The 20944-nt window shown below is 38.2% G+C and overlaps 1 long non-coding RNA gene across 3 annotated transcripts in view; it reads right to left on the bottom strand.

Moving 5' to 3' along the window:
- LOC142600485 (uncharacterized) overlaps positions 1–19170 on the bottom strand; it is a 50456-nt gene extending 31286 nt beyond the window's left edge. The window contains exon 1 of one of the 3 annotated variants that reach the window (XR_012833991.1): positions 18589–19170. This is a non-coding gene — a long non-coding RNA (uncharacterized LOC142600485). The remainder of the gene's footprint in view (positions 1–18588) is intronic. The other 2 variants (XR_012833990.1, XR_012833988.1) reach the window with 2 other exon arrangements.
- Between the last annotated feature and the right edge of the window lie 1774 nt (positions 19171–20944).

The raw sequence follows: 20944 nt of genomic DNA, 5'->3' as shown, positions 1-20944 counted from the left end.
TTTATGCACTAACATGCCAGTCTCTTACTGAAGCAACAGAACACAGGACTTTGTGGAATTTTTTATATATATATATATATGTATACACACACATATATAAAATAGAATTGAATATAGAACTTTACCTACTCTTTGTTAACTGTTAACCATCACAATTGGATTGTTAGCAGGGATTGTCACAATGCTCACACATACACGTGCAATCCTTGCTAAAATTATTCTTCAGCGTGGAGAGATCACTCCACAAATCTCAGCATTTGTTCAATGCAGTTTTCTGTATGCAATATGTGTTCATACTGGTTAAAAACACTTATCTCGTCTAGATTATTTATCCATGAAATAAAGAGCAGTAATTGAGTGTATATTGCCTGTCTTCCCAAGGTACATTTCACCTGTGTGACGGACATAGTGTTTTAATTGCCGACTCAAGAGCTAAGAAGTGCCATAATCGGTTTGTCCATGTGTCCTTTAATCTCTTGTTCTGCGTATTCTCAGGTATGTAATAGTATGATTATATAATTAAATGAGCACATACTCATTTATCCTCAAGGAAAGTGTACATTTGCTAGTAATGCATGCAAAACATTTAATTCTTATGCAGAATCAAATTAATTTCTGAGTGCAACTTGTCTGCATAGTTTTTTTTTAAAGTTGGCCTAGTTAATTATGGTAATCCAGTAGTATTACTCTGTCTTCACTCTGCTAATAAAAGCAACAAAATCCTCATGTTAAAAGAAACTTCTTATTTTTATTTTTCTCCTCAGGAATGTATGTGGTTTGTGGTAGATCATAGCTGGATATTTGTGAGTCTCAGTTAATTTGTCTTGTTGGTGGCCTTGAGGGGAAAAAAGGGATTTAATCAAATGACTTAATGTTATCTAAGCAAGAACTAAGCAACCACATTCATATTATTCTTGTGAGCACTTCAGTGAACCCCAGTGAGATTACTCATCTGAATCAAATGAGCAGGATTAAGCTTTCTGATCGCTAGGTTGTGTGATGTCAAAATGGATATCCATGTAGTCTGAATATTAAAAACTGAGCTAAGGATGGACTTTTGATTCTGAGGATCACTCTTCTAATTTAAATGACTGCCAAGTCATAAAATGCAAAGGTCGCTTCTGATAATGTAATCTAGCAGTTCATCCAATTCAAAAAGACATTTGTCTGTTAACTAATATGTGAATTTTGGCACTTTGACCCAAGAAACGTCCTTTGATTACACTTGTACAGCACCTAACACAAGGGTCATTCAGTGGCAGTAGTTTTGCCATTAATCATAGAAAGAAATCATTTGCAGTTGTATCAACTGGAGCAGTAAAACCTGGGACTGATACTCACAAATATCCAGTTATGATCTGCTACAAATCACATATATTCCCAAGGAGAAAAATTTGTAAAAAAACTCAAAACCCAACCCAAAAAACAAAACCTGGGACAGCAGAATTCACTAAACCCTGAAAATTCAAAACTAAACTGAGACTTTGGCCTTTATTCATCAGATATCACAAGCTCTTGCAACAGGTCTTACATAAGCTGCAGCAAATGCTGTAATACATAAACAAATTGTATTGAGCTAAGAGGAAAGAAGAGTTGATGTCTTAACTGTGAATGCCTTTACTTCTGTACATTTCGATTTACCCCTAAAAAAGAATTACCTTTTTGGTTGTGTCTGCTGGGAAAGCAGTTTTACCGGAGTTCAGTGTCACAGATACATTTTCTACCACATGCAGATGTTTACTCCTCAGGCAGAAACAAGTGTATGTTCAAATTGTTGCAATTATTAAAATGAAGTCTCAACCACATATTGGCAGAAGTAGTCTACAAAATTGCATTGAAAAAAAAAAATCAAAAAAATGAAAAACAAAAAAAGTGCATCATACCAACCAAAGCAAGCACAAGACTTTCTTCTTCTAGAAGAAATTCTGCATAAATCTTAGGTTTGTTTGGAAGCTATTTTAATCTGCTTTTGTAATTATCTTCCTTTTCTCTTAGTCTACATGTCAGTGCATAGCCAGTAGGCCGAATTACATATAAGATCAAAAATCAGGTTCCACTAAATTTCTGTTTCCTTAAACCCAAGGAGACAGTGCGGAGAATCACATTTCACAGGGATGTGTCACCAGAAGGAGCTGTAAATGCCAGCACACATTGCCTGTGGCTCAGTTTTTCTTCTCCTGTTAAGTCTGTCCTGTTAGAAAGTGCAAATAATTGTTCATCTTTGCTTCTCAATGCTCATCAGGCTCTCCAGAAGGATTGCTGTGGCACCGGATGACGAGCTCAGTATTCTCAGAGGGGCTGGTGGCACGTGGGCTCGCAGGGGACAGCCACTGGTATAGAGGAGGGCAGTGCTGGGCAGCTGACAATCCAGGCATGAGCAGCTCACCAGCAACTTTACATGGTCCTTTCCCTGCCTTCTATGCATTTCCCGAAGAACCAACAGAACCTTAGCCAAATATTTCCTAGAGTTTCAATTTGAGATTTTGTGGACCACAGCCTGAAAGAGCTCTAGGGGCAGCAGTCTTTGTTATGCATCATTACCTTTACTCCATCCTCTTTAATAAATGAGAAATAAAATATAGTGAATTACAGGATTAAGCAGCTGAAAGTGGGTTCTGCCAAGAGTGCTGAGACCCACTGCAGCCCGGGAAGGGGGTTTCACGTGTGCCTTTGGATACAATCCTGTCTTTGCCTGGCCTCACCTGTTACCCTTTTTCCTAAGAGAATAGTTCTCACCTGTCAAGTGCCCCAGTTCTCCTGGTTGGCAGCAGGAATACTTGCAGCTTCCGAAACCCCCCCTGAGCAGTCCCTGTTTGCATCTTTTTTGACTGCTGTCAGGCACTGAACCCTCTCTGCTCTGCCCACATTTCTCTGCCCCAGGTAAACTCGTGTCCTCGGCAAGGAGGGAGGCCTTCTCCCATGATGGGCCCGATGACAGGAGAGCACTAGATCCCTATGTTTGTGTGCATCTGGGTGCCTGAGCCCCACAGAGATGCTTAGCATCCCAGAATTAAGTCCTTATGCTTTGTACCAAAGAATTGTATATCCATCAGACTCTCACTGCAAAGACATATTTGCCAGCTATGATATGGAAGACTGACTTCCAAAACCACAAATTTTGGAAGGTTTTATAGCTAAATGAAAAGAACTGGATAAATGTTCATCTTTGACCAGGATTGGGGAAAAATAACTAGGAAACTGCCTTCCCTAGATTTGATTTGATGTCCCACAAATACAGAAGCAGAAGGGTGAACATATAGCCCTGACAGCGCAACTGTTTGCAGAGCTGTGTTGGGACCTGTCTCCAAAGAGTTGAGCCTGGGGACTTCCACAAAAATCCACTCCATCTGATGCACAAAGCAACCTCAGTACCAACGTAAGCATAGGGGTGCAAACAATTAGAAGAGGGCAGAAAGACCGAGTTCAGCACTGCCACCAGGAAAAAAGGCTGTGTGACCATCACAACCACCTCTAGCTTGACTGATCTACGAGCTGAGCTGGAAAGACCAAAGGGGAGAAGTGAAGGAAAGTTGCAGAGGAACATCAAGCAATGAGACATCCCACTCCAGCCCTGCTACAAGCATTTGTTTCAAACAACAGCTGTTTTCTATAAAGCTGACTTGAAAATTGGTATCTTCCTACGTCTGAGTTAATTTGTTCACTTCATCTTTTTACTGGCAAAAGTACTGTTGTTGCTTTTCATTCCTGCCAGCCCTGCAGAGCCACCTCAGCACTGAGGAGGTGAACCGGAGTCTATTTTGGCATAAAGCAGAAAGAACACAGCTTGATCTCAGATCCCAGGATGAATTTTCAGTGCTGGCAGTCAAGAAAGTCATGGTTTTATTTGTAAATTAAAAGAGAGGTCAACAGAAAAGTCATTGGGGGGAAAAAAAAAAAAAAGAAAAAAGAAAATATGGAACCCTACCATGCCATTTATAGTCTCTTTATAGATGAGAGCACAGTTTGTGTAATGTAATTTCAGTTATAAATAATATTATTGTTTGTTTCAGCCAGAAGGCTGTAGCTCATTTAAGTAAAAGAATGGATGTATTTGTGTTGTGTTACTCATTACTTTATTGTAAAATATGTCTGTAATGATAATCTATGGACAAGTTATTGCAGTGGCACGGAAAAGGATAGGAAAAAAACTCTGCACAAAGTATTTCCAATAAAAAAAAAAAAAAAAAAATCCCCTGAGCATTATTTGATCTCTTTGTTCCTTTAAATAAATTAGCTGAAAAAGCCCAAATTTTAAAGAAAAAGAAGGGAAAAAATGTGAATTGGCAGATTTGACTTTGGAGTGCAATGTTAAAAAGGGACCATTTTTACCAATAAGTCTGGGAGAGGCTTACTCATTTTCTAAATCTGTTCAACACTCAGGGTGTCCCATTCCCTTGGATAGTGTGTGATGCATACTCAGCAGTAAGCCATAAAATATTTTATCAATCTTTAATGCTCACTTATTTCAAGCAACATTGATGAGGAATTACTATGTGATGTCAAACAGAAATGTTCACTGCAAAAGAGAAAGAATCATTCCTTTTCAAATATTGTAAATGAAAACACCACACCAAAACACAGATATAGCAAAAAATATTTCACGCTGTCCAGAAATTTGAGATGGCAACAGTGGAAGATTTGTGGTACTTCTCTGAGCCATGTAAATGCTGACATTTAATTTTTACAAAGCCGATGTGAGCTCTTCTTTTTTTCCAGAAAGAAAATAATAAATGAGGTTTTAAGAAAAATAAAACATTAAGCACTATAAAACAATAATTATAACATCAGGTTGCAATATGTGGAAAAGATCATTTTCATCAGGAGTAAGGCAAGTGGAGGAAAAATAAAGAATGCATTTTTGTGAAGCAAGGTTAACGAGGCAAGGGGATGTGATTTGATTTTTAATGAATGGATCCACCCAGTGAATATCTACAGCAACACGTATAGCAGGATGTCATGAGCGATTTCCATGGCTCCCTACTGCGGCTGCTGTTTTGTGTGGGGAAGAGGCAGAGGTGGGAGACTGACAGGGCTCTCCCCCTCAGATCCAGAGACCAGCGCCCAAGCTCTGGTCTGTACGGGTGCCAAAGGCCATTTTCAATAAATCCAGTTATAAATAGAAACTCACCTGTTAAAGCCAGAGACTCAAAGGCAACTGAATGTGATGCTGGCCACATCACACCCCTGGCAGTCACTAGTTACAAAAAATGGTATACTTCAGTCATGCTTGTTTGGAGAGCCACATATGCAGACCTTTGACTCATTTTGATACAGGTTGTGGAGGGTTTAGTGGCCTGGATTTACATTAGCAGGGATGAATGATGTTACAGATATATCCCTGTGATAGTTAATCACAAGGGTCTGAAGCTAATATAAGAAAATCAAAGCCAACGTGACTAGGTTACTTCCATCACTTAAACTAAAGTAAATGTATAAACCTATGTCTAAACCTTGAAAGTAATCAAGATTGTTATTATTTTATAATAAGGTTTGGCCACATTATTTTTTCAGTCATCTGGAGACCACAACCAGCAATTCCTAGTTTTGGGAGCTGGCAAACTTGTGGTGGATGTACGTTGGATCAATCAGCCAAAAAACCAAGTCCAACCGGTACCAAAAATAAGAAGAAAACAAAGGACACCCTCTCCACAAAAAACGGAACTACAGAGATATCATTGCTTGGGAAGGAGGGCTAGAGATGTCAAGAAGCCACAGCACAGCTCACGTACCCTATGACAAACTGTGCCACCACAGGGTCACAATTTACATTATCCCTACGCTGAGCAAAGGGGCAGTCAAAACTGAGCACAATGAGTAGCTTACAGAAACTTTTGAATGGTAACGAAGGTGTAAATTGTCACACAACTTCTGAGGTAGGGACTCTTCAGCATGGTTTCACCAGTATCAGCTGAACCATCCCTTCTCACCTGAGCAGCAGGACATTTCATACTGATGGACAGTCATGGCAAGGGAGTAAAAATCAGAGATTAAACACAGCTCCTAGTGCAGCATGTCTGGGATGGACGCCACCCATCCTGGTGGGGGTCTGGGTTGGAGCCCGCTGGCGCCTGCAGCATTTGGCCTCAGCCCCTGTCAGGGAGAGGACACCCATCCTGGGGGGCATGGACCCAAGGTGGGGCCTTCATCCAGCAGCACCAAGGCAAAGGAAAGGTGTGCCCATGAGCCCCACCACAGCCAGGCTCACCTGGGACCAGGGCATGTCACCGATGCACAGCAATGCTGAGGACCAAATCTTAACTCTCTGTGCCTCATCCCTTACCCCAAATATAAATAACCCTCCATGAAAGCAAAGAAGTAGGAAACCAGTGGGGAAATAGTGCTGTAATAAAAATAAATTACAGCTGAGGTGGATGTGCTTCATAAGTAGATTTCTACATCAGATTTTTAAACATCTTCAGTGAAGAAACATACGTAAGAAAAAACCCACTTCCTTCTGATGGAATGGGATGTGCTGATTGACAATGAGGCCTTTGGGCTTATTAAAATACTTCAAGGCTTTAACTGAATCTCTTTCTCTGCTACCAAAAATATTCACAATATACTTGAGGTTTTTGCATTTCTGTACCACAGAGAGAAGACCTTCTTGAACCATCTAATTTTGGAATAGCATGAATTCTCAGGACCAATGAAGGGAGCATGCCAAGGTAATAAATCATTCACTGCTTAGCAAAGAGGAAGAATTTCGGGACTCCAGCATGGCAGCAGAGACTTTATAGAATACAGCAGGAGTTTTAACCTTTTAATTTGACTGGAGTTGGCAATTTCTGAGAGCCCGTGAGAGGTACCTAAGAAAAACAAGGCTTTTGTCAGTAGGATCAAACTCACTGCAGAGAATCCTTACTTATTCAGAATTCATTAAAAGTCTGTAAATTTAAAATAGTTGAAAGTTGTTTTTATAATAAGCCAGTAATTAGGTAAAGCAGAAGAAATAAAACTCATACCTAATCAGGTAAAACAGAAGAAAAAAATCATTAATGTAAATTCCAGAAGAAATAATGCAGTTTAAAATAAGTAAAAGCAAAGCATAACAGAAAGATTGCAACAGTAATAGCAATGGTCAACACGTATCTATTTTTATTCTAAATGTTGCCGATTATTTCTACTACAGCTGCATGCAAAACCTCACTTGTCCTGAATGATGGCTGTAAAAATGGTGCATATGATATTGCTGTGGTCTGTGCTAACTGCTCTTTTGTACTCAGCATCCCACTAGCTTAGATTTCCACAGTCATTCTAAACATAAACTTCTATATTTTTGACAGTCTACAGAGTCTATATACACATTTTTAAAACAGCTGGTTCAGCAAAATTGCTATGAAAACAAATTAGAACAATAAAATATACCCACAGATTGATCAGTTTAAGGCTGAAGAAAACCTGTAAGGTATATCATTAATCAAACAAGTTTAGGTCTTTAGTGAATGAATGTACTGAACAACACTGAATACATGCAAGTGATCATATGTTTGGAGAGGTGTCATGGTTTAGGCTCAGACAGCAGCTGAGCACCACAGAGCCGCTTGCTCACTCCCCTCCCCCAGCAGGATGGGGTAGAGAATCGGAAGAGTGAAAGTGAGAAAACTCGTGGGTTGAGATAAAGACACTTTAATAAGCAAAGCAAAAACCACATGCACAAGCAAGGCAAAACAAGGAATTCATTCACCACTTCCCATGGGCAGGCAGGTGTTCAGCCATCTCCAGAAAAGCAGGGCTCCGTCACGTGTAACGGTTACTTGGGAAGACAAACGCCATCACTCCAAACGTTGCCACCCTCCCCTTCCTCTTCCCCCAAGCTCCATATATGCTGAGCATGACGTCATATGGTATGGAATATCCCTTTGGTCAGTTGGGGTCAGCTGTCCCGACTGTGTCCTCTCCCAACTCCTTGTGCACCCCCAGCCTCCTCGCTGGTGGGGTGGGGTGAGAAGCAGAAAAGGCCTTGGCTCTGTGTCAGCACTGGTCAACAACAACAGGTCTGTATAACAAAAACATCCCTATATTATCAACACTGTTAGCAGCACAAATCCAAAACATAGCCCCATACTAGCTACTACGAAGAAAATTAACTCTATCTCACCTGAAACCAGGACAAGAGGTATATTGTGTTTATAGTGTAAGAATACCCTTTGAAAAATGTACACCCAAATCCTGTTGGTTGAGTGGAGCTGCTCTAACATTTCAAGGCAGGGAAGGCAGCAGATGGCCTGAAAGAGTGCTGCAGAATGGGGTTCACTCTTTTCAGGTCAAAAACCAACAAACTTACCACAACATGAGAGTTTGTGCACTTAAAGAATAGCATTTCATTAAATTGCATCTATTTTATACTGCGTTGGCATATTTTCCTCTGTCTTTTGGTACTAACTGCAGACTATACAACACGTATTTATCAAAAGATGAGTGATAACAGTTTGAGTCCTGTTAAAGCCACAAAGTGAATGGGATTGCTACCACAACAGCAGGTGAGACAAGTTTGGAGAAAGAGGGAAAAGGGAAAGGAAGTGATTGAATCTGCTCAGGGCTTTGGTACGTTGGCATCCCCCATCAGCAAGGTGAAAAAAAGTTTTTGCCATGCAGAAGTTATCGAAACTATATTTCTTGAAATTATGCTTTTTTGTTCTCCAAATGCAGCCATGTACATCTGAAAATTCACACAAGTCTGAGTTTTCAGGGTTGAAAGAACATCACTTTTTGTGTATCAAAGGAGAAATTGCATTATTTGAGCATGAAAGACAATGTACATTCAAAGACAGAATTTTCAGCAATTTGATGACAGTACCATTTTAATCATCTGTGTCTGTTGGCATGTATTTCTCAGTAAAACTGAGTACAGTGTAACCAGGGACATATTGCTAGTCTTACTCCTGCTAATTTGCTCCAACTCACCTTTGACAAACCAGAAGACCTAGAGGATAATTCGAGCCTGTTCCAAATAAATCTTTTTATGTCTTTTCTATTTATGAAGACCCTGATTTCTTTAAAGCACATCCATATATTTTGAAGATATTACAAAAAAATAGGTTATACTCATTACTAGGACTCATTTTAATAATTATTATAGAACATAGAATTTTTGCATTTTAATAACTTTATTAATTCTTCTGAATTTTTTTTTTTAGATGTATGGCACTGGAGCAGGTTTTGAGCACTGCAACAGTTGCTTGATTTCACACTCTTTTTCTGGCAAAAACACAGGCATTTTCGTAGTTCTCAGTTGACATTTTAGCATATTAATTTGTTTCCATATAGCTCAAGATTTTTCACTCTTCATACCTGAGACATGGATAATATTTCTAACTCATGATTCAGAACAGTGAATGGAAGGATACCAATCTAGAATATACCTGAACAATAACTGTTGGATCTTATAATTTCTCCTGCTCAGCTGGATTTCAGCATTACAAAGAAATTTCATATATTGAAGATACATTAATATTTTACAGTAGCATCTTTTCTCTCCTTATTAGTCCCAAGAATATGTATTTCATTCTACCAAGTGCTGCTCATGTTTTCTGAAAAGTGCAGAGCTTTATGCTGAGAAGTGTAGAAAGTAATTGCTGTTGATGATTACACTGGATAACACTTCAGAGGTTTAGCAGGCAGTTGATTCTGTGGTGATCACATAATGATATGAAGTTTTGTAATTTTTGTGACATTCTGTATAAGAAATCTGTAGGTGTAAAGCCTCACTATTTCCATAGACAGTGAGCATCCAAGTGCATTATGGTTCATCTCAGTGTACTGGCTCTAGACAATCACAAACGTATATATCAGTGTGCATCCAGGTGAACTGCTATTTTGAACAACACCCAGTGTAATCTCTTCCTTTCTTCAGAAAATAGTGGAGATCTTAAAACATCCAATTCACTGACAAATCAGGTGGTTGCTCAGTCCAAGTAGGCTAAAGTAGACTTAGGAGAAGGAGCAAGACAAGACAACTATATTGCATACTAGTAATTTAGTAGAACTAGCAGCATTCTCTCCATCTCTTCCTCCTCCAGGTGGTCCCAATGGACTAGATATGGAGAGGAGGGAAACTTGTAGCCCTAGAGCTGTGCACAGTTCCTGAATTGCTCACATGATGCTCCTGTGTTTGAGCTACAGCATATAACCAACAGATTAAAAACTTTGGCATGTGTCACCCAAGAAAGCTGGCCAGCAGTGATGAAAGTACCCTTAGAGACTATGTGGCAAAACAGAAAACTTGTTTTCTTTATCAGTGTTCTCAGGTAACATGATAAAATGGGTGTTTCCCCCCTCTACAACTGAGATCTGAGAAGAGATCTTCTTGCTTAATATCAAGAAAAGACCAATACAGATGTGATCACTTAGTTCTGCTTCCAGGAGTAACTTCTGCCAAGAATTGTTGGGTAAAATATAAGAAAGATCCAGCACCAAAAGCTGGATTGCAGAAGACACAGTAACCCACTGGATATTATCAGGAACTTGCTTTAGGCACTACATAAGTGATTTAAAGTTGATGCATATGAAGCCTGCCAAGGATTTTGATCAAGTTGGAGTCAATGGTACATCAACTCAAAAGGTTTTTATTAAGATATAAGTAATACTGGATATGTTAAGGATCAGATCTCCAAAGGAAAAATGCTAAAATTAAATTCAACACAGAAAATGTTTATATGAATCACCAGAGATGGACTGAAAGGATGAAAACACTTAAGCAAAAAAACAAGCGGTAACATTGTAAATATAACATTTTGTTCATGCGAAAGAAGGAAAGCCAACCTGAATAAAGATAAATCAAAGGGACATATATTAACTGATAATATTCAAGATGAAAACTAAGAGCAGAGGGATAATGGAAATAATCATATGCCTAAGAGTGGGCTACAAGACTGTTCAGAAGAAAATCTACTTGCAACCTTAACTGTGTTCACATCATTCTACTGAATACCTTATGGTGAACAGTATTACTTTTGCAAGATCTCAGGCCATCAGCAGGAGGAGGCCAAAAAAAGACAGGGAGTGTAAGGATTCACAGTGACATTTTGGAGGAGCTCAATAATGTGTTTGTCACTATTTTTGCCATAGCAAGTTGGGGAGTTATCTGAACTTACATTTTGAGGCAATAATTATGAGACAATGAAAATAACATCCAGTAATAAATTAATAATTTACATAGCATCAAGTTACACTGCTTTTTGTTATACTGTATGGAAAAGAATTTTTGAAACACAATTTGGAATTGATAGATGTTTACCTAATATTCATGTCTATTCCTTCAGAAACGTTTGCCGTATCTTAGAAGCAGCATATCTGCAATGTGATGCAGGGGTTGCTATGGTGAGTTCACATCTCTCATTTAATGCCGTACCTAAGTAAATACACATTGTAACAATCTCTGTTAGAGGTGCTATTAGTTAAGTTATGTCAGCATTTCTATAATAAATACTTGGTTTTGTGTTGCAACTTGGCCAAAAGACAAAGGAAATTATTCCTAGACCAAATCCACAGAAGCCTTTGCACTATTCTATTGTATTTTTTTCACAGCTTCAATCACTTCCTGAAATTCTCTGTCATAAAAAATCAAATAAAAAATCAGTGGGTTTGTTTCTATTCTTTGGTAGCTAGTGATTTTGATGACAGTTATGGGACTTTTCATTTTAAAAAATCTTTAGAAAAATCTGAGGGTTAGTTTTCATTTCATTGTTCCAGTCTGTGCCAGTGGGCATTTGGTCAGGCTTTAATTGCATTACTTGTTTTACAGCCTTTCTGTACTGCCAGAGTGGCATAAAGACACTTTTGTGCAAAGGAGAACCACGTCTTTAGTTCTTGTATTTAATGATTCAGTTTAACTCAATGGCATCAGAAATTTCACTTTTAGACTCCGGCACATTCTTTTTGAGCAATTATTTGAGTCACTCTTCAGGATAACACATAAGAAAGCAGTGCATTGCTGGAAGTAATCAAATATGTTTATCTTCTTGGCACCTATTTATTTTTCTAATCATTTACTTTGAAAAAGAATAAGTAACTTTCCGAGAATATTTTTCTCTATGAGCCTCCTTGTCTATGTCAGGATAACTCTTGTATTACACATTTGTATAAATTTGTAGGTTGACCTGATGAAATGTTTTCTTTTTGTGAGGTTTGGGGTTTGGGTTTTTTTTAATTAAAACAACTAATGTAGGAAATGTCTATATTAGACAAAATCCCTTATACTAAATAATAATATTTTTGAAACAAAACTGCTACAAAAGTATTCCTGAATACACATATTTTTGCTCAGAATTGTGGGTTTTAAGGACCCAGGTGGAAAAGACAAAATGGACATTAAAAAAACAACCAACCTTTTTTAACTTGCCCATAAGGTCTGGTTATTATACTGGAACGTGCATATGCGCTTGTGTGTTGACCTTATGAAGACTATACATTTAAGTGGAACAGTTTCTTCTCTGCTTCATGTCAGCCAGTAAGAGTGGATACTCATTACTGAATTGGCTGAACAGTGAGGCTGAACAAACACATCTTTCCCATAAGTCAGGAAGAACACGCTTGGATGGAGAAACTCAAACAGAACATAAATGTACATCATTAGCTGGTAATGAGAAGGGAAGGCTATTTTTTGAGAATTTACTCCCATAGTCAGAAAGAGAGAGATGCGATGTGTTTCAGATATTGCCCTGACATAAACTATAGAAGTTGGGTTTTTACACAGCATACATCAAATCCCTTCATGTTAAATCAAGTCATAGAGATCCTTGAAATAATTTTGATAGTGTTCTTGGGGGTGACTCTTTTGAAGTGTTACAGTATTTGGATGTTACTGCCTAACTTGTTGCTCAGTTTCTGCAGCACCATACAGTAGGATAGATCTTAAGCTCCACAAAATCAAGTATTACAGCACTAGAAGATAAGAAATAGATCATGCACTCTCAACTTTCTGTGTAAGGCCTTCTTTCCAAATATAAGCAAGTATCTAACATTGCAGTATTCAGGACTAAAAGCTGCAACAACTAAAAAATTTATAAAATACTGTCCACTAATATAAACAGAATCATAGAATCATAGAATCACAGAATCTTAAGGTTGGAAAAGACCTCTAAGATCATCATGTCCAACCGTCAACCCACCACCACCATGTCCACTAAACCATGTCCCAAAGTGCCATGTCTACATGTTTTTTGAACACCTCCAGGGATGGTGACTCCACCACCTCTCTGGGCAGCCTGTTCCAATGCCTGACCACTCTTTCGGTGAAATTTTTTCCTAATGTCTAATCTAATAAAGGAATAATAGAACATAATGAATTCTACAGGGCTTATGGCACGTACCTATCAGCAGAATATGACTAAAACAACAGCCTATCCACTCTTCAAAAGAATTATCACCATGAAGCACTAGCAATTCGTCATTTTTTGCCATGAAGATCCTGTATTCATATTTTGCATAGCAGTTATCTTCAGTCTTATTCATCAAAGTGCAAAGAAATCCTTCTAAGAAAGCAAGTCAGCATATCCTTTCTTTGTCTTTCTATCTCTTTCCTTCACTTGTGCATATAAAACTGGGGCAAGGAGGATTGAAAGAAGGGAGTTAAGTTCTACATTTAAGGGTCTTCACTGGAAAATAGTTTTCAGACCTCAAGGGTGAATACCCATATAATATCAGCAGAGTAAACCATGGCAACTCTGTCGATCTTAGGCATAATAAGACACAAGGGAGCTTTTCAAATAAGTGGATCCCAGAAAGTAGCATTTGAGCTATCTTGGGGAAAAAAAGCAGAAAACAATGTGATACATCAGGGCAATGTGCTAAGAGCAACCTCCAACCATCCCTGAGAAGCTCAGTGCCTACATGTTGAAACAGTTGACACTTCTCTGGTTTCCTTATGGGCAGTATCAAGCAGAATGCATTCAAAGCATAACCTTGAGATGGCAAAGGTATGGATTAAAAGACCTACAAAAGATGGAAAAAATCTTGGTCCATATTTAAAAAGTTGTACCAGTGTTATGGCATATACCACTTTTCTGAGGCACTACGGATTGTTTCGAACTATACAGTTTCATTGCTTTTGTTTTGTGATAAATCTAATACTTCTTAGTGAACCCCATTGATTGCTAAGACTTCTTGTAACTTTCTCTATTCTTATGATAGAAAATTTATCAGGTTAATCTGGAAATACAACTTCATGTGTTACATCTCACCAAAAGCCTAAGGACCACCAGTGAGCCACAGACTCTAAATCTTGAAAGTCATGTGACAGACACCCTTGGTACATAATTTGACATGATTTTAGTCTTTTGCTGTAATCTATTAGCACCAGAAAGCAAAAATTCAGAACCACAGTGTGATAATTTTCATCACTAAAAAAATTCAATAATATTATCCAAGTGCGTAAAGTTCAGAGAAGGGGAAGATTCATCATCTTGCCAATATTTTTAATTTCGCTTTCAAATCATACAAGGCACAGCCTTGTGTAAGATATGAACTCCTAGACCATATCAAAGATAAAGAGTTCAGAGTTTGAAGGAAGGAATAAAAAAATAAAGAATTATGTTATTAAGAAATACATTACAAATGTTTAAGAATATTACATTAAGGTCAGATGTCCAATTAAAAGATGAGTTTCGTGCAGCATTTTAGGTAATCAAAAAATTCTACAAGCACTAATTGGTTTGCACGAAATCATTGTGAAATAGGAAGGAAATTACTATCACATCTTTCCTCTCATTAGAACTGAATATTAGGACTTGAAAAATGTGTCATGTGTCACTACCACTGATGAGTTTTGCAAGTAGTAGTAGTCAAGATTACCATCTAGTCTTGATGATTCATTTGATGAGTTGGATTTCATAACAACCAGGGACAGTTTCTCTATAGACTATTTAAAATGGTAGAGTTAGCCCATTTTGCTTCAAAGTAAGGTCAAGTTTGCTTCAAAGAAAGAAGAAAATTTTATAACATTGCAACAAAAATATAACATCTTCCTGTTTTTCTAGCAGTTTATGGCCTTAATTTACAAACCACTTTTGATTCCTAATATAGCTCATTTTCTCCTTTTTTTTTCTTTAATTTATTCAGCAATTAAATTTAAAGGTCATATTTCAGAAATTAATGTTAAAGACATTGCAGAAGAAACAAGGTAAGTTAACAAGAATCAGAAAATTCCACTATGAAACCAAAGTTTGAAATTTAAGGAACACACCTTTGCTTCTCAAGCCCACCACAAGTCCTGTTAGAAGACATGGTTTTACCCTTTTTGTTTTTAAACCAGATTAGTTCGTGATGTTCTGATGATTGAAACTGAGAGGAGCAAAACTGCTGTATGCTGCAGGAATATGATTTTTTTTTTTAGTATTTTTCCTTTTTACAGTGAAAAAACTAGGGGATGATAAGGTTACTCAGATCTTCCTTTGCCAGTAATAAGAGTTTAGCCTGAATGAGTATTTCAGGATTCAGTCCATGTTTCTACTTTACTGTTTTACAGACACCAATGCAGGTGAAGGCATAATGCAAATGAAAGAGTAAGTGGCTGATGGACACATCTAGTTCAGTTTGAAATAGGTATCACAGAACTCTCACACATATTAAAAGCATGACTTATCTTGTATTTTTTATTTCTATTTTACCATGGAAAACATCATTCCTGCTCTGAGAAAGTTTGCTTTTGTGGTACTTAGCATACTGTTAAATTAGCTCAGATCTATCTTCATGCGAGAGTGAAGTTGGTCACATGCATAAATGATGCCCACAGCAGTAGAAGGGACATTATATCAAACCCTTTCTGACAATTTACATCGTTGGCCAACAGTGGAGAAGAGAAGTGACATCACCTCAGCCACGGTCCACTGATGACTTGCTTTTTGTCTCTCTCGATTCCTTTTTTTTTTTTTTTTTTTTAAAGCTAGAATAGTTCCAGAAAGCAGCTCCAAGAGAGAAGGAGCACTTTCAGAAATTTCTTCAGCTAATTAAAGTAAGGTGTTCACAGGCTGAAGGGATTCCCGTCCGGACGTTGGCAGAAGAAAGGCTAAAACAGAGCCCAGAAAGGAAGTGTAAAGTGTGACTGAAGTGACTGGCTCAGGAAACACAAACTGTCCCTTCTAGGTCAAAGCATTGAACTTAGCCTGGAACAGGGGCGATATTGAAAAATCTGTTATCACTGTTGCTGTTCAGGATGCTGTGTGAAATTTACTGATAGCTAATCCAGCTGCACACATCATAAAACCCTTGTTATCATTGTCAGTTGTTTACAGTTTAACATAAATCAGAATCAGATCTGAAACAAGTCATATATCTTGAATTAGACTGATATTCTCTGTGCAGTAATGCTTGTTTCCCTCTTGCCAAAGTGGTGAAGTTAGAGTAGCCAGATATTTAATATCAAGCCAAATATGGACAAGAAGGAGCTCTACACACAAACACTTCTAGAAATAGAAGTATATTCATTTTCAAATAGAAATGTCACTGAGCAGTACACACAGACATTGCATCTGTACAGGAACATGGAAGTTTCCCACCTTCATATTTAAATAGGACTATAGAAAGTAAATTTCTCACTTACCACATAGCACTACTTGCAATAACAAAACAAATTTTATCTTCTGAGTCTCCTTATTTTGCTGGAATGGAGGTGGGGAGAAATCCAGCTCAGTTCATTAACATGTTTAAATAGTGCCTTTGAGAAAGGATTCAGAAGCAAATATGTACCATTGCACTGGGCAGCTGCTCTTGTGGATTTCCAGTTAAACAAACATCTATTGCAAGGTATGTCGCGTAATGAGGTTGTTTTCTCTAGACTTTTTCTAGGGTCATGGTCATCACCTGGGAATTGTGGTTTTCAGATTTACGAAATTACTTATCGATATTTGTGCAAAATTACGCAACAGTATAATAAACAATAGTGGTGTATGAATGTGCAGCACGTAAAAATAAAAAGTTAATTTCCTGTGAGAATTGTTGATTTCCAGATTTTACTTCAAACTGTATTTAACAGACTCAAGTAGATTAAGCGATAAAACTTATGTTAAATAATTTTTAATGTTTGAGAAAAAGACATGAAAGGTAATGGTGACTAAATATAAATATTAATACAGCTCTGTTTTAGCAATACTCGTATTTGTAGTTTTCAATTACTTTCCACAGGCAAGAATGAAGTAAAGAAGCATGAGTCTTTGCAGGAATGGTGACTGCTTACTGCAGTGTGCTCACAGTCTTCTCTGGCATGTTCATTCAGTTTGCCAAGCCAGGAAAAAGCTTTTACTAATAGGATTTGATTAAAAGAAATACTAATTGCCTATTGGAAGTCAAGAACCACTTTTTCCTTTAATACTTAAAAAAAAAAAAAATTAAAAAAATTAAAAGCTAATATACTAACAGATTTTTTTCATTAAATACCATTTTAACCGGCATGGTAAATACATTTGTTTTCAGCTTCAGAAAGACAAAACTCTCCAATTCGGACTTCTTTTCTGAGTGCTTTTACAACTGTATGGAGTTACAACAGAGTATCAGTTACTGCCAAGACTCTGTACTCACATCTGAGTTAGGAGCTCAAACTGCGGTGAAGTGCCTGGCTTCATTTGTCTGATTTTTAGCAGCTGTGTTTGAATTGAGAGCTTGATTGACAATTACCTCACCTTGACAGAAGCTTGATTACTTGGGCTATGAAAAGATTCTTTATGCTATTTTGTGATAAACAGTTACCTTTTTATCACACTTTTTGATATTAACTCTTGCTTGTCCCTGAACAGCCACAGCTACAATTTTTAAAATCAAGCCAAAACCATTACGTGGTTGTGGCTGGCATGAAGCTTCAGTGTCTAGTAATGTTACTTCTTGGATTTGCCTATGTCAATGAAGTTTTAGCACTGATAAAATTGGAAATCAATTTTTCTCCAAGAGTTCTACTGAGCAAGGATTGTGATAAACTCTGTTAATTTAGGTTTAAAGACAGAATGAAAAGCCAGCAATAAAGGCCCTTTGATAGCGGTGGGGGATGAGTAATGGAAAATGTTCTTGCTGAGGACTAATCAGAGTGTAATTGCTAAAGGAGCCAATCTTTCATTAATTGGGAACGCAGTAAACTCAATCAGTCACAGTGCCAAAATATTGCAGTTCAGTTGAAGAATTTTATTGAACTAATTGATTTAATTGTTTTAAGTAATGCTGTTACAAGAGTCATTATTAAGAAACTTTCTCAGTATAATTTTCTGAAACATAAAAACATGAAGCAAGTGATTTTCATTTCAAAAAAAAAGATGAGACAATGGGTTTGATTTAAAAAACCTTCTTGACTAGGTTATGTTTCATTAGAAATTATCAGTACTTGATTTTGGATGTCATCATGGATAATGTGAAGCACTTTGTAAATGAAGGGTACTTTAGCTATGTTTAGACTACCTTAAACATTTCTGATGGCATTTTCTCAGAGTCAGAAAATTGGTTTCATCTTATCCGCCTAATCTGGATATAATGGACCAGGGAAGTCTGCTTCCTGCTTTTGCACACCCACCCTCCACTCTTCGCTAGCCCTGAGGGCATGTTGTACAAGTGCTCTAGGTTACTCGCCAGCTCCACAATCCGTTTAAACTGGAATAAGCAATCCTGGCTTACCTTCCAGTCCTCTGCCTGCTTATTGCCATTTGCATTTCTCTCTTCCTTCTGCCAGATGTTCATGCAGCCATGTGGTGAGTGGGAACAGGACAACGCTCTGGCTTAAAACTAGCCTCCTCTTTTTTTTTTTTTTTTTTTTTTGCTCCCATATGTATTTATGAGTATTTGCAGTCACTGGGGAAGCAAGGAGAGTGAAAACAGTGATTGGGTCAGTGGGAAGTTGGCACTGCCTCTTTTAGCATCAGCATTTGCTTATGTTGACTTAAGGGAGTTGCGGGACTATAGTGTTAGCATCGCTCCTCCGGGGTTCAAACCCAGCCGGGCTCTGTGGAGTAAGAAGCAGGAGCCCAGATACGTCAGTCACTGGTTCCCTTCCTTTCCCAACAGTGTTTGGAATGATTGAAAAACCCGTCTCATTGGCACCAGTTCTGATGCAATATCGCTTAAATTCAAAAGCAGAGGGAGAGTGCTGTATCTAACCCTATATGAACTGCAAGTGCAGCGTCCTGGCCATGTCTGTGTAATCTTTCTGGGTCTGTGACAGTGACAATAAATATTGACATCACTGCAAAGCCGAGCAAACTCTTTGGGAGGTTTTCATGCCACGATGAACCTTTAGTGCATTGCTAGCGACATCCTATTGGTTATGGAATCACTGACAATCCTGACAGCACAAGATTTGTAGGGGAAGGTAATGTAATACATTAGATCCGATGGCAGAATTCAGGAGGGAGCATTCACATTTCCAGACGCCAGGTCCAAAAGGCAGAGCTTGTTAGTCTTTCAGATAAGGTCCACATGGTATCAATGGTGACTGAGTTCCCATAAAGCAATTTTCTTTGATTGCTATTTGTGTTCAGAAGGTCATTGGCAGACTTCTTTCCATCAAGCTGTGGCGTCGGTGTAGCTCAGGGGTCCAAAACGCTTGGTTAAGTGCCTGGAAAGCCTCTCGCTAAAGGTTCTGCACAAATTCATTGCAGCTGCAATATGTAAATAGGGTTGTCATTACTGTTGCTTTATCACTGTTATTTTTAGCTATTACATATGTCTCCTGCGGCTTCTCCTCTTGATCAAGTGCCGTTATACTAACAACTATACAGACAGGCAGTACATGACTGTGTCTAACATTTTTTTAGGAAAGAATAGAGCTTAAAACTCAGGAAATCTCAAGAATTAGGACTAGAATTCATGAAGGCATCTTCCCCATGGAGTGCTTCCCAGGACTGGGTGTGGTATTGCGAGGTGGAGGACAACCTGCTGGGTCAGATACTGGCTACCATCACGTGAGGCTGTTGAACTCGGTGGATCAATGGCTTCACCAGAGAGGGCAAAACCTTGCAGAATGTTCAGTTTGGTCAGAGCTAAAGTATGTTTTGCACAAGGTAGCAGGAGGGATATAAAAACATGACAGTGTAATAAACATGTTTCAGCTAGTATAATAAACAGAATTTGGAGCCTTCAGAGCTGAGCCAGATTTCTCTTTTAAAAGAGAAAAAATGCACAGCCAGGCATTGTTTCATATGACAAATGATAATAATGAGCAATAACAATAACATGAATCATTGTTATAAGTCATCTGGTTATTTTTTATTTTTTTTTAGAAACTAATAAAACATTACAAAAAGTCACTACCACAGGGTGAGGAACACTATCAAGAGAAGTATGTGGAACTGACAGAGACAAAACTTTTCTAGATATGAAGTTTCAACAAAGAAAAAAAGTAAGAACAAGAATGTTTCGTGTAAAGCATGTTTTTGATCTTTTTTTAACCCTTTTTGCATCTTATCCTTTTTTATGTGGCTTTATTATACCATTAATTCATTAACTAGCTGATAAATGGCAGACAATTTTCATTGAGGGTCTAGATGCTCCTTTGCTGCTTAGCCTTGAATATACTTATCGTTGTGATGTCCAAGTGAAATGGGGATGTACTACATTCCAAGTTTTGCAGATGGGGAGCAGAGAGTGGATTAGATCCATTAAGGACATTGAGACATCATATTCTGAGCTGCTGTGAATTTGTCTACAAGGTGTAATTTGGGCAGACATGCACTGACACTGCCCATGCTTAAAGTCAGTCCAATCCCTGGAACCCTCAGGGGTGCAGCCGAGGAGAACTGAAGCTTTGTTAGGCTGCCACGTCTCATACCAGTAGGTGTGTTTGGTGTATTTCAAACAGATCAGGCAGATTGAACAGTGAAGAAACTTTGACTTTTTAGAGGCTGAGTTACCCAGGTCCTGAGCTGCTCAGCCCTGCCCAGGTGGTGGCTGCACCAGACAGGGCTCTGTGACCTTGAGGACCTTCCCAGGGAAAGTGTCAGCACCTAACACATTGGTGCGAGCTCTGACTGCCACT

This window comes from Balearica regulorum, chromosome 1, assembly GCF_011004875.1.
Source record: "Balearica regulorum gibbericeps isolate bBalReg1 chromosome 1, bBalReg1.pri, whole genome shotgun sequence".
Taxonomy (NCBI): Eukaryota; Metazoa; Chordata; class Aves; order Gruiformes; family Gruidae; genus Balearica; species Balearica regulorum.
Note: the sequence above shows the minus strand (reverse complement) of the source record. Positions and strands in the feature narration are given on the sequence as shown.